Below are 14882 nucleotides of genomic sequence, written 5' to 3'. Positions count from 1 at the left end.
GACCAGAACAGTGGAATTTGGGCAGAAGAATTATATGGGGCCCATTACACTGTATGAAGTAATATATGGTGCCCATTATGCTGTATGAAGTAATATATGGTGCCCATTATACTGTATGAAGTAATATATAGGGCCCATTATGCTGTATGAAATAATATTTGTGGCCCATTATACTGTATGAAGTAATATATGGTGCCCATTATACTGTATGCAGTAATATATGGTGCTCATAATATTGTTTGAAGTAATATATGGGGCCCATTATACTGTATGAAGTAATATATGGGGCCCATCATACTGTATGAAGTAATATTTGGGGCCCATTATTCTGTATACAGTAATATATGGTGCCCATTATACTGCATGCAGTAATATATGGTGCCCATTATGCTGTACAATGTAATATATGGTGCCCATTATGCTGTATGAAGTAATATATGGTGTACATTATACTGTATGAAGTAATATATGGTGCCCATTATACTGTATGAAGTCATATATGGGGCCCATTATACTGTATGAAGTAATATATGGGGCCCATTATGCCGTATGAAGTCATATATGGGGCCCATTATGCTGTAGGCAGTAATATGTGGTGCCCATTATACTGTATGAAGTCATATATGGGGCCCATTATACTGTATGAAGTCATATATGGGGCCCATTATACTGTATGAAGTAATATATTGGGCCCATTATACTGTATGAAGTCATATATGGGGTCCATTATAATGTATTAAGTAATATATGGTGCCCATTATGCTGTATGAAGAAATATATGGTGCCCTTTAAACTGTATGAAGTAATATTTGGGGCCCATTATGCTGTATGAAATAATATTTGTGGCCCATTATATTGCATGAAGTAATATATGGTGCCCATTATACTGTATGCAGTAATATATGGGGCTCATAATACTGTATGAAGTAATATATGGGGCCCATTATACTGTAAGAAATAATATATGGGACCCATTATGTCGTATGAAATAATATTTGGGGCCCATTATACTGTATACAGTAATATATGGGGCTCATTATACTGTATGAAGTAATATATGGTGCCCATTATACTGTATGCAGTAATATATGGTGCCCATGATGCTGTACAAAGTAATATATGGTGCCCATTATGCTGTATGAAGTAATATATGGTGTCTATTATACTGTATTCAGTAATATATGGTGCCCATTAAGCTGTACGAAGTAATATATGGGGCCCATTATACTGTATGAAGTAATATATGTGGCCCATTATACTGTATGAAGTAATATATGGGGCCCATTATGCTGTATGAAGTCATATATGGGGCCCATTATGCTGTATGCAGTAATATATGGGGCCCATTATACAGTATGAAGTAATATATGTGGCCCATTATACTGTATGAAGTAATATATTTTGGGCCCATTATGCTGTATGAAGTCATATATGGGGTCCATTATACTGTATGCAGTAATATATGGGGCCCATTATACTGTATGAAGTAATATATGGTGCCTATTATTCTGTATGAAGTAATATATGGGGCCCATTATACTGTATGAAATCATATATGGGGCCCATTATACTGTATGAAGTAATATATGGGGCCCATTATACTGTATGAAGTAATATATTGGGCCCATTATACTGTATGAAGTCATATATGGGGCCCATTATACTGTATGAAGTAATATATTGGGCCCATTATACTGTATGAAGTCATATTTGGGGCCCATTATACTGTATTAAGTAATATATGGTGCCTATTATGCTGTATGAAGTAATATATGGGGCCCATTATACTGTATGAAGTAATATTTGGGGCCCATTATACTGTATACAGTAATATATGGTGCCCATTATACTGTATGCAGTAATATATGGTGCCCATTATGCTGTACAAAGTAATATATGGTGCCCATTATGCTGTATGAAGTAATATATGGTGTACATTATACTGTATGAAGTAATATATGGTGCCCATTATGCTGTATGAAGTAATATATGGTGCCCATTATATTGTATGAAGTAATATATGGGGCCCATTATACTGTATGAAGTAATATATGGGGCCCATTATACTGTAAGAAATAATATATGGGACCCATTATGCCGTATGAAATAATATTTGGGGCCCATTATACTGTATACAGTAATATATGGGGCCCATTATACTGTATGAAGTAATATATGGTGCCCATTATGCTGTATGCAGTAATATATGGTGCCCATTATGCTGTACAAAGTAATATATGTTGCCCATTATGCTGTATGAAGTAATATATGGTGTCTATTATACTGTATGCAGTAATATATGGTGCCCATTATGCTGTACGAAGTAATATATGGGGCCCATTATACTGTATGAAGTAATATATGTGGCCCATTATACTGTATGAAATAATATATGGGGCCCATTATGCTGTATGAAGTCATATATGGGGCCCATTATGCTGTATGCAGTAATATATGGGGCCCATTATACTGTTTGAAGTAATATATGTGGCCCATTATACTGTATGACGTAATATATTTTGGGCCCATTATGCTGTATGAAGTCATATATGAGGTCCATTATGCTGTATGCAGTAATATATGGGGCCCATTATACTGTATGAAGTAATATATGGTGCCTATTATTCTGTATGAAGTAATATATGGGGCCCATTATACTGTATGAAGTAATATATGGTGCCTATTATTCTGTATGAAGTAATATATGGGGCCCATTATACTGTATGAAGTCATATATGGGGCCCATTATACTGTATGAAGTAATATATGGGGCCCATTATGCTGTATGAAGTCATATATGGGGCCCATTATGCTGTAGGCAGTAATATATGGGGCCCATTATACTGTATGAAGTAATATATTGGGCCCATTATACTGTATGAAGTCATATATGGGGCCCATTATACTGTATTAAGTAATATATGGTGCCTATTATGCTGTATGAAGTAATATATGGTTCCCATTATACTGTATGAAGTAATATTTGTGGCCCAATATACTGTATGCAGTAATATATGGGGCCCATAATACTGTATGGAGCATTATATGGGGCCCATAATACTGTATGGACATTATGTGGGGATAGGGGATGACTTTCTGATTGTTGTGGATCTGAACGCTGGGACCTCCATGATCCTAGGAAACGTAGCTTTGAAGAGCATCATGTAAATGGAGCTGTGGTCGATCATACATACTGTGGTGCCATTCACATGTGGCTATTCAAATAACTCCTTAACCCCTTCACCCCCAAGGGTGGTTTGCACGTTCATGACCGGGCCAATTTTTACAATTCTGACCACTGTACCTTTATGAGGTCATAACTCTGGAACGCTTCTATGGATCCCGGTGATTCTGACATTGTTTTCTCGTGACATATTTTACTTCATGTTCGTGGTAAAATTTCATTCAAATAACTTGCGTTTATTTGTGAAAAAAAACGGAAATTTGGCAAAAATTTTGAAAATTTCGCAATTTTCCAACTTTGAATTTTTATGCCCTTAAATCACAGAGATACGGCACACAAAAAACTTGATAACTAACATTTCCCACATGTTTACTTTACATCAGCACAATTTTGGAACCAAATTTTTTTTTTGTTAGGACGTTATAAGGGTTAAAAGTTGACCAGCGATTTCTCATTTTTACAACACCATTTTATTTTTAGGACCACATCACATTTGAAGCCACTTTGAGGGGTCTATATGATAGAAAATACCCAAAAGTGACACCATTCTAAAAACTGCACCCCTTAAGGTGCTCAAAACCACAATCAAGAAGTTTATTAACCCTTTAGGTGCGTCACAGGAATTTTTTTGAATATTTAAAAAAAAATGAACATCTAACTTTTTTTCACAAAAAAAATACTTCAGGTTCAATTTTTTTTATTTTACCAAGGGTATCAGGAGAAATTGGACTGCAAAAGTTATTGTGCAATTTGTCCTGAATACGCTGATACCTGATTTGTGGGGGGGAACGACTGTTTCGGCGCATGGCAGAGCTCAGAATGGAAGGAGCGCCGTTTGACTTTTTCAATGCAAAATTGGCTGGAATTCAGATCGGACGCCATATCACGTTTGGAGAGTCCCTGATGTACCTAAACAGTGGAAACCCCCTACAAGTGACCCCATTTTGGAAACTAGACCCCCCAAGGAACTTATCTAGATATGTGGTGAGAACTTTGAACCCCCAAGAGCTTCACAGAAGTTTATAACATAAAGCCATACAATTAAAAAATCATATTTTTTCCACAAAAATGATTTTTTCACCCTCAATTCTTATTTTTCCAAGGGTAACAGCACCCTAAAAGTTATTGTGCAATTTGTCCTGAGTACGCTGATACCCCACATGTGGGGGTAAACCACTATTTGGGCGCATGGCAGAGCTCGGAAGGGAAGCAGCGCCATTTGACGTTTTTGGCTGGAATTGAGATCGGACACCATGTCGCGATTGGAAAACCCCTGATGTACCTAAACAGTGGAAACCCCCACAAATGACACCATTTTGTAAACTAGACCCCCCAAGGAACTTATCTAGATGTGTGGTGAGCACTTTGAACCCCCCAGTGCTTCACAGAAGTTTATAACGCCCGGGCGTAAAAATAAAAAATTCGTATTTTTTCCACAAACATGATCTTTTAGTCACCATTTTTTTTATTTTCCCAAGGGTAACAGGAGAAAATGGACCAGAAAAGTTGTTGTCCAATTTGTCCTGAGTATGCTGATACCCCATATGTGGGAGAAAACTACTGTATGGGAACACGTCGGGGATCGGAAGGGAAGTAGTGATGTTTTGGAATGCAGACATTGATGGAATGGTCTGCGGGTGTCATGTTGCCTTTGGAGAGCCCCTAATGTACCTAAACAGTGGAAACTCCCCACAAATGACCCCATTTTGAAAACTAGACCCCCTAAGGAACTTATCTAGATGTGAGGTGAGCACTTTGAACCCCCAAGGGCTTCACAGAAGTTTATAATGCCATGGCATGAAAATAAAAAAATCGTATTTTTTCTACAACATGATCAATTATTCCCCAATTTTTTTATTTTCCCAAGGGTAACAGGAGAAATTGAACCCCCAAAAGTTGTTGTCCAATTTGTCCTGAGTAAGCTGACACCCCATATGTGGGAGAAAACTACTGTATGGACACACGCCAGGGCTCGGAAGGGAAGTAGTGACGTTTTGGAATGCAGACTTTGATGGAATGGTCTGCGGGTGTCATGTTGCCTTTGGAGAGCCCCTAATGTACCTAAACAGTGGAAACACCCACAAATGACCCTATTTTGGAAAAGAGAACCCCTAATGAACTTATCTAGATGTGTGGTGAGCACTTTGAACCCCCAAGGGCTTCACAGATGTTTATAATGCCCGGGCATGAAAATAAAAAAATCGTATTTTTTCCACAAACATGATTAATTAGTCCCCAATTTTTTCATTTTCCCAAGGGTAACAGGAGAAATTGGACCGCAAAAGTTGTTGTCCAATTTGTCATGAGTACGCTGACACCCCATATGTGGGTGAAAACTACTGTATGGACACACATCGGGGCTCGGAAGGGAAGCAGTGCCATTTTGGAAGGCAGACTTTGATGGAATGGTCTGCGGGTGTCATGTGCGTTTGGAGAGCCCCTGATGTACCTAAACTATTGAAACTCCCAACAAGTGACCCCATTTTGGACACTAGACCCCCCACGGAACTTATCTAGATGTGTGGTGAGCACTTTGAACCCCCAAGTGCTTCACAGAAGTTTATAACGCTCGGACGTGAAAATAAAAAAAACATTTTTTTCCACAAAAATGATATTTTTGCCCCAATTTTTTTTTTTCCTAAGGGTAACAGGAGAAATTGGACCCCAAAAATTGTTTTGCAATTTGTCCTGAGTAGGCTGATACCCTACATGTGGGGGTAAAACACTGTTTGGGCGCATGGCAGAGCTTTGAAGGGAAGGAGCACCATATGACTTTTTCAACTCAGAATTGGCTGGAATTGAGATCAGACGCAATGTTGCATTTGGAGAGCCACTGATGTGCCCAAACAGTGGAAACCCCCAAATCTAACTCCAACCCGAACCCCAACACACCCCTAACCCTAATCTCAGCCCTAACCCTAGCCCTAACCCAAGCCCTAACCCTAGCCCTAACCCTAACCCTAGCCCTAACCCTAGCCCTAACCCTAACCCTAATGGAAAAATGGAAATAAATACATTTTTTTAATTTTATTATTTTTCCCTAACTAAGGGGGTGATAACGGGGGGTTTGATTTACTATTTATGGCGGTTTTTATTTTTGGCAGCTGTCGCACGCTAAAAGACGCTTTTTATTGTAAAAATAGTTTTTGCATCACCACATATTGAGAGCTGTAATTTTTCCGTATTTTGACCCACCGAGTCATGTGAGGTCTTATTTTTTGCTAGACGAGTTGACGTTTTTATTGGTACCATTTTCGGGCACGTTACATTTTTTGTTCGCTTTTTATTACGATTTTTGGGACGCAGAATGAATAAAAACCAGCGTTTCATGAATTTCTTTTGGGGAGTGCGTTTACACCGTTCCGCGTGCAGTAAAATTGATCAAGCGATTTTATTCTTCAGGTCAGTACGGTTACAGCGATACCTCATTTAGGTCTTTTTTTATGTTTTGTCGGTTTTATGCAATGAAAACTATTTTATATAAAAAATAATTATTTTTGCATCACTTTATTCTGCGAGCTATAACTTTTTTATTTTTTTGCTGATGATGCTGTGTGGCAGCTCGTTTTTGCGGGACAAGATGACGTTTTCAGCGGTACCATGGATATTTATATGCGTCTTTTTGATCGCGCGTTATTACACTTTTTGTTTGGCGGTATGATAATAAATCATTATTTTTTGCTTCGTTTTTTATTTTTATTTTTTAAGGGGTTCGCTAAAGGGGTTAACTAATGGGACGGTTTTATAGGGCAGGTCGTTACGGATGCGGCGATACCTAATATGTGTACTTTTATTGTTTTGTTTTTTTTATTTTCAAAAAATGAATTTATTGGGGAATATTTTTTTTTTTTACTAATTTATTTGGCGATTTTTTTTTTTTATTATTTTTACACTTTTTTTTAATTTTTTTTTTACTTTATTACATAGTCCCAGGTGGGACATCACTGTCCTGTGACAGATCGCTGATCTGTCACATCACAGATCACTGTGACAGATCAGCAATCAGTCACAGGCATTGAAGAAGACTTCCTCTTGCCTGCGCTTTGCAGGCACTGAGGAAGCCAGCTTCCTCCAGGCCCCCGAAGGCCCCCATCGCCATCTTGGATTCGGGGGCCTGGAGGAAAGGAGCCCCCCGCAGCAGCGCTGCACATTGCGCTGCCGTGGGGGGCTCATGGAAGCACGGAGGGAGCCCCCTCCCTAACTCCCGGTACACCGCGATCATGTTTGATCGCGGTGTGCAAGGGGTTAACGTGTCGGGGGTGGTCCGTGACCGCCCCTGACACATAGTGCCGGGTGTCAGCTGTGATAATCAGCTGACACCCGGCCGCGATCAGCGGCGCTCACCACGTGGGCGCCGCTGATCGCGGTAGATGTACTATCCTGTCCATGGGCATAGGGGCCCGGGTCCCATGGACGGGATAGTACGTCGGATGTCAGGAAGGGGTTAAAGAGAGTGATGAGGGAACGACAAAGTATAGCAAAAACTCACTGATCGGGGTGAGGAGTGCTATAGTTTGTGGGCTGGTGGGGTTTGTGTGGCAGGGCTGCATTTTTGTCCCAGTCCAGCCCTGTGCCAGGCCTACCATTGCCATTATTGACCCTTGTTCTGGATACTTCTGTGTTGTTCTTGTATGTGCGTGTGATGGTGCTGACATCCTTGTGTTTGGGCACCTTTTTTTTTCTATTTATCTAAACCAAAATGTCCACTATTGTACTCAGTTTTACAGGATAGATATGAAATTTACTTTGTGTGTGGGGGGGCGTCATTTTGCTGTTCAACTCAGGCAGCAGAGAGGTTAGGTTCACCCCTGACAACATTTGCAGTTAAACTATTCCACACAAGATCAATCAGTTATTGTCACCATGAATATGGGCTCTGGGTTTTGGAATGAAGAGCCCATAACTGTCATTTCTTGTGAGTGAGTAGTATTTTTATTTATAGAAGTCCTTTAGCTGCCTGATAAATAAATATCTTAAAATTCAAACTCAAATTTTTTTTACCTTTTTGTTGGTGATTATCTTGTCACATTGTCTTTGAGCTTCACATCCTCTGAGTACTCTCATCTGCATAACATCTCATGAGACAGCAGTGCCAGCATGAGCCATTAAAATGAATGAACTAGTGGAGTGTCACTTATAGAGCTTGCGGCTAGGAAACTGATAAATAGATAAGTAAGCAATTACAGGATATCTAGTATCTTTTTGTTAATATCTTATGCATTGCTTGCCTCAAATATTCAGTTTCAAAGGATCTCAGAGGACTTTTCAGAGAGTTTTTAAGACTAGCTGTTATAATGCTCCTGACTAGCAAGAAAGCTAACTTATTTGTCTGTATTGATTTAGTCTTGCATGAATCTACATCTGTATATATACAGGAATGTGCAATGTGAATACTTTTATGCCCAAAAAAGACAAAAGTATTCTAGAAGTAATAAATTTAGTTGCTAACCAGAAAAATTATATTTGCAAGCTTACAGATGACAGACGCTCAATCACTAGGCAGGTTATTTGTAAGATCAGCCGATAAAGGCATCACTAGTAGAATAATTTTATCTTTTTTGGCATGAAAATATATACATCGATTTTTCTGGCTAACCCAGTCCCATAATATAATTTTTATTGTACATCATATAGTGTTGTGCTAAATGCTACATAGTAAGAACACTTTTAATGTTAATAGTTTTTTTTATCAATTATGAAAAATTAAGAGAAGTGCACAAAAAAGGTATCTAAATCACATCAGTATTTGGTGTCACTGCCCATTGGGTACATGTTAAAAAGAAATTATCATATTGCAAATATACACTCACATAAAACAGAGGTATGCACCGGGGAGTTGGAGGATGGGGTAAAACCAAAGTAGGAGAAGAAAGGGAATTATCACACTCACAAAACCAAGCAACAGCCACACATTAATCCACCAAACACCTGCTCCAATAACCACCAACAACTACCCCTCAAGTCATGTAGCATAAGCTAGCTCTGACAATGTGGGCTAGTCAGGAACCAGATTATATAGGATACGGGAGTGGCTAACAGTACTCAGCTGAGAGCCTTAGCTCCAAGAGCTCTCAACAGAGCAAATTAACCCCTGCACTGCCTAAAGAAATTTACAATTTAATAAAAAGGTGAAAAATGCTTCCATTCAGCGCAGAAGTAGGACAAATCAGATGTTTTGGTCTGGCTCCTCTCAGTCGCCGTAAACCCGTGACACAATTTTTGAAGTAACTTGGCATGAAAGTTGCTGGAGAACTAAGCGCAGATCTTCAGTGAATGTAAACTTGCACAAATCATTCTTTCTCTTCGTGAAATCTCAGACATATGTGATGATATTGAGCTCAGGGACCTGTGGGGCCATATCATCACATACAGGACTTCTGTTCTTCTTTACACTGAAGATAGTTCTTAATGACATTAGCTGGATGTTTGGGATCACAGAATAAATTTGCAACAAATCAGATCCCTCCCTAATGGTTTTGCAGGGTTGCATACATATATATATATACAATGTCTTGCAAAACTATTAGCCCCCTTGGATCTTTACCTATTTTGCTACATTACAACGTGTGTTTAAATATTTTTGTAGTCAGATTTGTGTGTGATGCATCAGCACTAAATAGTCTAAGTGGGTGAAGTGAGAAGAATATAGGCATAAATTATATATATAAAATCAAATAACTACAAATTGGCATGTGCATATGTATTCACTCATTTTGCAATGAAGCCCCTAAACATTTCTAGTGCAATCAATTACCTTCATTAGCCCCACACTTAGTAAAAAGAAGTTCCACCTGTGTGCAATCTAAGTGTTACATGTCTGTCAGTAAATACACATCTTTCCTGAAAGGCTACAGAAGCTGCAACACCATTATGCAAGAGGCACCACTAATCAAGCAACACCATGAACACCAAGGAGATCTCCAAACAAGTCAGGGACAAAGTAGTTGAGAAGTACTGAGAAGTAGAAGTCGGGGTTGGGCTATAAAAAGAAAATTCCCAATCTCTGATCTCACGGAGCACCATCAAATCCATTATCATCATGTAGAAAGAACATGGTACCACAACAAACCTGCCAAGAGAGGGCAACCCACCAAAAATCTCAGCCCAGGCAACAAGGGCATTAAACAGAGATGTGGCACAGAGACCATAGGAAACCTTGAAGGAGCTGAGAGTTCCCAAGCAAAGACTAGAGTATATGTTCATGCAACTACAATAAGCTCTACTCCATATAGGTGACCTTAATTGAAGATTGGGCAATTGGGAAAAATAGGCTTTATTTACACAGCTCATTCTGAGTTTGACAAAAGACAAGTGGGAGGTGTCATGGATTTACCGGGACAGGGAGGAGCCAAAAGACCACAGCATTTGATTTCTCCTACTCCGACACTGATTAGAAATATTTCACCTTCACATTAAATGGTGCAAGTTTCTTTTAGCAGTGCTGGGGCTAATCTGCTCAGTTGAGAGCTCTGGGAAGCTGGCCTTCATTAAGGCTCAGCTTTGCACTGTTAGTCACTCTCATCTCCCATATGATCTGGGCCCTGGCTAGCACATATTGTAAGAGCTATCTTATGCTACATGGTGGTTATTATCGGAGAAGGTGTTGGTGGAATTATCTGTCACTATAGCTAGGTTTTGAGAGTGTGATAATTCCCTTTCTTCTCCAACTTTGGTTTAACCAAAGGGCTCCTTCTCTGTCCTTAACATTAAGGGCACCCTAGCTTGCCCTGTTCCCTGGATTACTTCTGATGGTGAAGATGCCAGGACAACGTACCTTGCCTTAGCTCCTGAATCCGTCCTCAGGCTGTACCCTTTCCCCACCCAAGGAAAAGGGGAGTAGTAGTAATACACCAACCAGACTAACAAGACTATACAAACAAAGAAAAAAACAAAAAACATCAAACATATAAATATACTCACAATTACAACAGAGGAATACACTGGGGAGTGAAGGATGGGGTAAAACCTCAGTAGAAGAAAGGGATTTATCACACACTCAAAATGTAGCTACAGTCACAAAAAATCTACCAAACGCCTTCTCCAATAATAACCACCAATAACCTTCAGCCATGCAGCATAAGCTTTCTCTGACAATGTGTGCTAGCCAGGGTGGCTAACAGTGCACAGGTGAGCCTTAAAGGGAACCTGTCACCAGGTTTGGCCAATATAAGATGTAACCACTGCCTTTCAGGGCTTATCTACAGCATTCTATAATACTGTAGATAAACTCCTAATCCAACATGAAAGATAAGAAAAATAAGTTTTATTATACTCACCTGCAGGGTGGTCTGGTCTGACGGATGCCGCAGGTCTGGGTCTGGAGACTCCCATCTTCTTGTGATGCCACCCTGTTGCTTGCTTTATGGCTCCAAAGCATCTCGCTCCTGCCATTTTTCTGATGCATTCCTGGATACTCCTTGTTTCATCCGTGATGGCGGATTGAATGCTTATCAAACTTTGACCACCCTCCTTAATGTTGGTATACAATCTTTGCATGTTAGACTTAGGGCAAAGACCTCCATGCATTGTGAGGAGCTTTTGTGTCTTTTCATCTGCAGCTTCCATCTCTTATTTTGGCCAGCACACAATGCCAGGAGAGTATCTAATAACTGACAGGGCATATGTATTGATTACACAGATTTTATTCTGCCCATTGAGCTGGCTCTTCAGGACCTGTCTTACCCTTTGATGGTATTTGGATTTTGCTGCTTTCCTTGCTTCCTCATCATGGTTACTGTATCCCTGTGGCATTCCAAGGTACTTGTAACATGTCTGGACATCTGCTATGTGCCCTGCTGGTAATTTCACACCATCAGTCTTGACTACCTTGTCTCTATTTATTACCAACCGGCCGCACTTCTGCAGTTCGAAGAACATCCCAATATCTTTGCTGAAGATCCTTGTCAGGTGGATAAGTGAATTGATATCTCATTCATTTTTTGTATACAACTTGATATTATCCCTGTAGAGGACGTGGCTGATAGTGCTTCCACTCTTGAAGTTGTATGCGTAGCCAGACTCTGTAATTATCTGACTGAGGGGGCTCAAGCCTATGCAGAACTGCAATGTGAACAGTGCATCACCTTGGTATATGCCACATTTGATGGTCACTTGTGCTAGTTGTCTTGAGTTGACTTCCAGTGTTGTTCTTCATTGCCCCATTGAATTTTTGATGAAGGTTCTTAATTTCCTGTTGATATTGTGGAGAGCCAAGCACTCACAGATCCATGTGTGTGCCATTGAGTCATAGGCTTTCCTGTAGTTAATCCAGGCTGTGCTGAGATTGGTCTGTCGGGATCTTGAGTCTTGAGCGACTACTCTATCTACTAGTAGCTGCTCCGTAGAGTCTCTGTTGTTGTCCCAATGCCTTTCTGAGCTGGATTCATGTATTGGTTCATATGTCTCTGTAGTTTGGTAGCTATGATTCCTGACAGGAGTTTCCATGTTGTTGTAAGGCAGCTTATTGGGCGGTAGTTGGATGGAACTATTCCTTTGTGAGGTTCTTTCATGATCAGCACTGTTCTTCCTTGTGTTAGCAAAGCTGGGTGATGGCCTGCTTCTAGCAGTTGGTTCATCTGCTTTGCCATGCGTTCATGTTAATTTCTTTAGCCAGTAGGTGTGGATCATAGCAAACAAAATATTTAGGACAGCATACATACTTTTATAGGTGACCTCAGGCTTGGGTAACCAAACCACCACATGCACTAGCCATGGAGTTACTCCCAACAATATACATACAGGCAAAAAATTGGAGTACCAAATCCACCAAAGAAGAGTAAAATCAGGATAATTTTTATTTGACTAATAAATATAAGGCACCAAAAAAACAGACGTAAGAAAAAATCATATCATAGACAAGGTTTTAGTTAGACAAAGACTCAGGTGCAGCAAAACCACATGCAAACAAGCAGCAACACCTAGCCAGTTGGGGTAACAGGATATACAAGAAAAATAAAGTGACAGTAGGGATAAGCGAGTAGTGAAGTATTCGGACTCGCTGTAGTCGTTACTAGAGTTGAGCCACTTTTGTTTTTTTAGGGTCGCATTTCGTTTCGTGAAACCCGACTTTTCCAAAAGTCGGGTCGAGCAAGATCGTCCGATTATAGGGAAAAGTCGGGGTCGTCCCGAAACACGAAACCCAATGTAAGTCAATGGGGAATAAAAGTCGGCAGTGAGAGGACAGGAAACACACCTACAGTGCCCATTTGAATGCCAAAAGCATCAATTCTTCTTACTTAAGCTTGTCAACCTTAATTAACTTCATAATACAAGTTACGCACTGAAAAATGGGGGTTATTTGGCTAAAGTTGTGGGGGGGGGCTGGCTCCAGGTTTTCATGTGCCCTGGGCGAAAGAGCGCCCCTTTAACACATACCACAACTCATCATGCTCCGATACGGCAGAGAAATAGCGGTATAGTACAATGAAAAATACTTCACTTTTTACATCTCATGACAAGGCCCATCTATTTCTCCATACAGAATCATTGGTCCCATATAATGTTTGAAACAGTATATGATGAGCTCCACATAATGCTACAGTATATGTTTGTCCCCATGGATGAAGCTCCACTGTCTTATGGGCCCAAATAATGCTCCAAACATAATGGGCCCCATTTCTAATGCTCTAGTGTATAATGGGCCCTGTAAATGCTGCTCCAGTGTCTGATGTCCACCTTTGGAATGTTCCAGTGTATGGTGGGCCCCATCTATCATTCTCCAGAGTATAGTGCTCCCCAAAAATTGCTGTCCCAACATTGAAAACAATCAAATAAGTCTCCTCGCTAGGGAATCCCTGTACTAGTCTGGACTCCTCGTCGTCCCCATCTTCCATCTCACTGCACAGTATTTCAACCTTGCAAGTGCTGTGATCCTGAGCAAGGAGGGGGGGCACACTCGTTGGCGACGGCACTGGCACAGGGCCTCTGATAGTACGGTGGTGTGTCTGATGGTGGGTGGGCCGAACCTGCACTTTCATCTGCAGCTTCCTCTTTGTCACCGTGTAAGATGGAACTGTATATGGGAAGGGTAACCTGAGTTTCATCAGGGTCAGATTCAGGCCGTGTAGCGTGCGAGGGGAATGTAGTGGTCTGGGTCAATGTACCAGCAGATTCATCGAGCAGTGGCTGGGCATCAGTGCACTTGTGTCGCCCCCAGGAGTACGGTCGCCACAGTGGCATTACCTTCTTCCTAGGGAGTGTGATGTCATGCTTGGGAGCAACGAACGATCTCTCTAGCAGGTTAACTGATTGGGCGGCGTTATTCCCACGAGTCATGACCCTCCAAACAGCGTTCATGAAGGCAAAGTGTTTGTTTTACGTGGGCAGTATGGTTGCAAAGCTGAACCTTAAAGGAATGTCCAGAAGGGCACCACCAGGAGTGGAGCCTATGGTTAAATTCGACTCCACCTGGGAAACCTCAACCATGCCAGCTACAGAACAGATGCACACATTGCAAGCTTAATTCCGTTAACGAACGAGACTCCGTCATGCCCCGCGGTCCGAGTCCGGCTTACTAGAGGGACACGTGAGGCTCTGGAACATGAGATTGGCCAATAACTGGTGTGTCATGCCCTTACATGTCCGTGGCTGCATGTGCGCTACACTGAAAAGGCCAGCGTTTGTCGCTTACAGGTGCAGATAACCCGCTGAACAACGTTAGTGATGGGGATCACTGATTACAATTATTACCCGCGAACAA

The 14882-nt window shown here is 40.8% G+C and overlaps 1 protein-coding gene across 2 annotated transcripts in view; it reads left to right on the top strand.

Annotated features, from left to right (window-relative positions):
- PCDH15 (protocadherin related 15) overlaps positions 1–14882 on the top strand; it is a 2659104-nt gene that overhangs the window by 645269 nt on the left and 1998953 nt on the right. The gene's annotated exons all lie outside the window — the stretch shown is intronic.

The sequence above is a fragment of the Dendrobates tinctorius genome, unplaced genomic scaffold, assembly GCF_039654945.1.
Source record: "Dendrobates tinctorius isolate UK_male_01 unplaced genomic scaffold, ASM3965494v1 ptg000156l, whole genome shotgun sequence".
Classification (NCBI taxonomy): Eukaryota; Metazoa; Chordata; class Amphibia; order Anura; family Dendrobatidae; genus Dendrobates; species Dendrobates tinctorius.
Note: the sequence above shows the minus strand (reverse complement) of the source record. Positions and strands in the feature narration are given on the sequence as shown.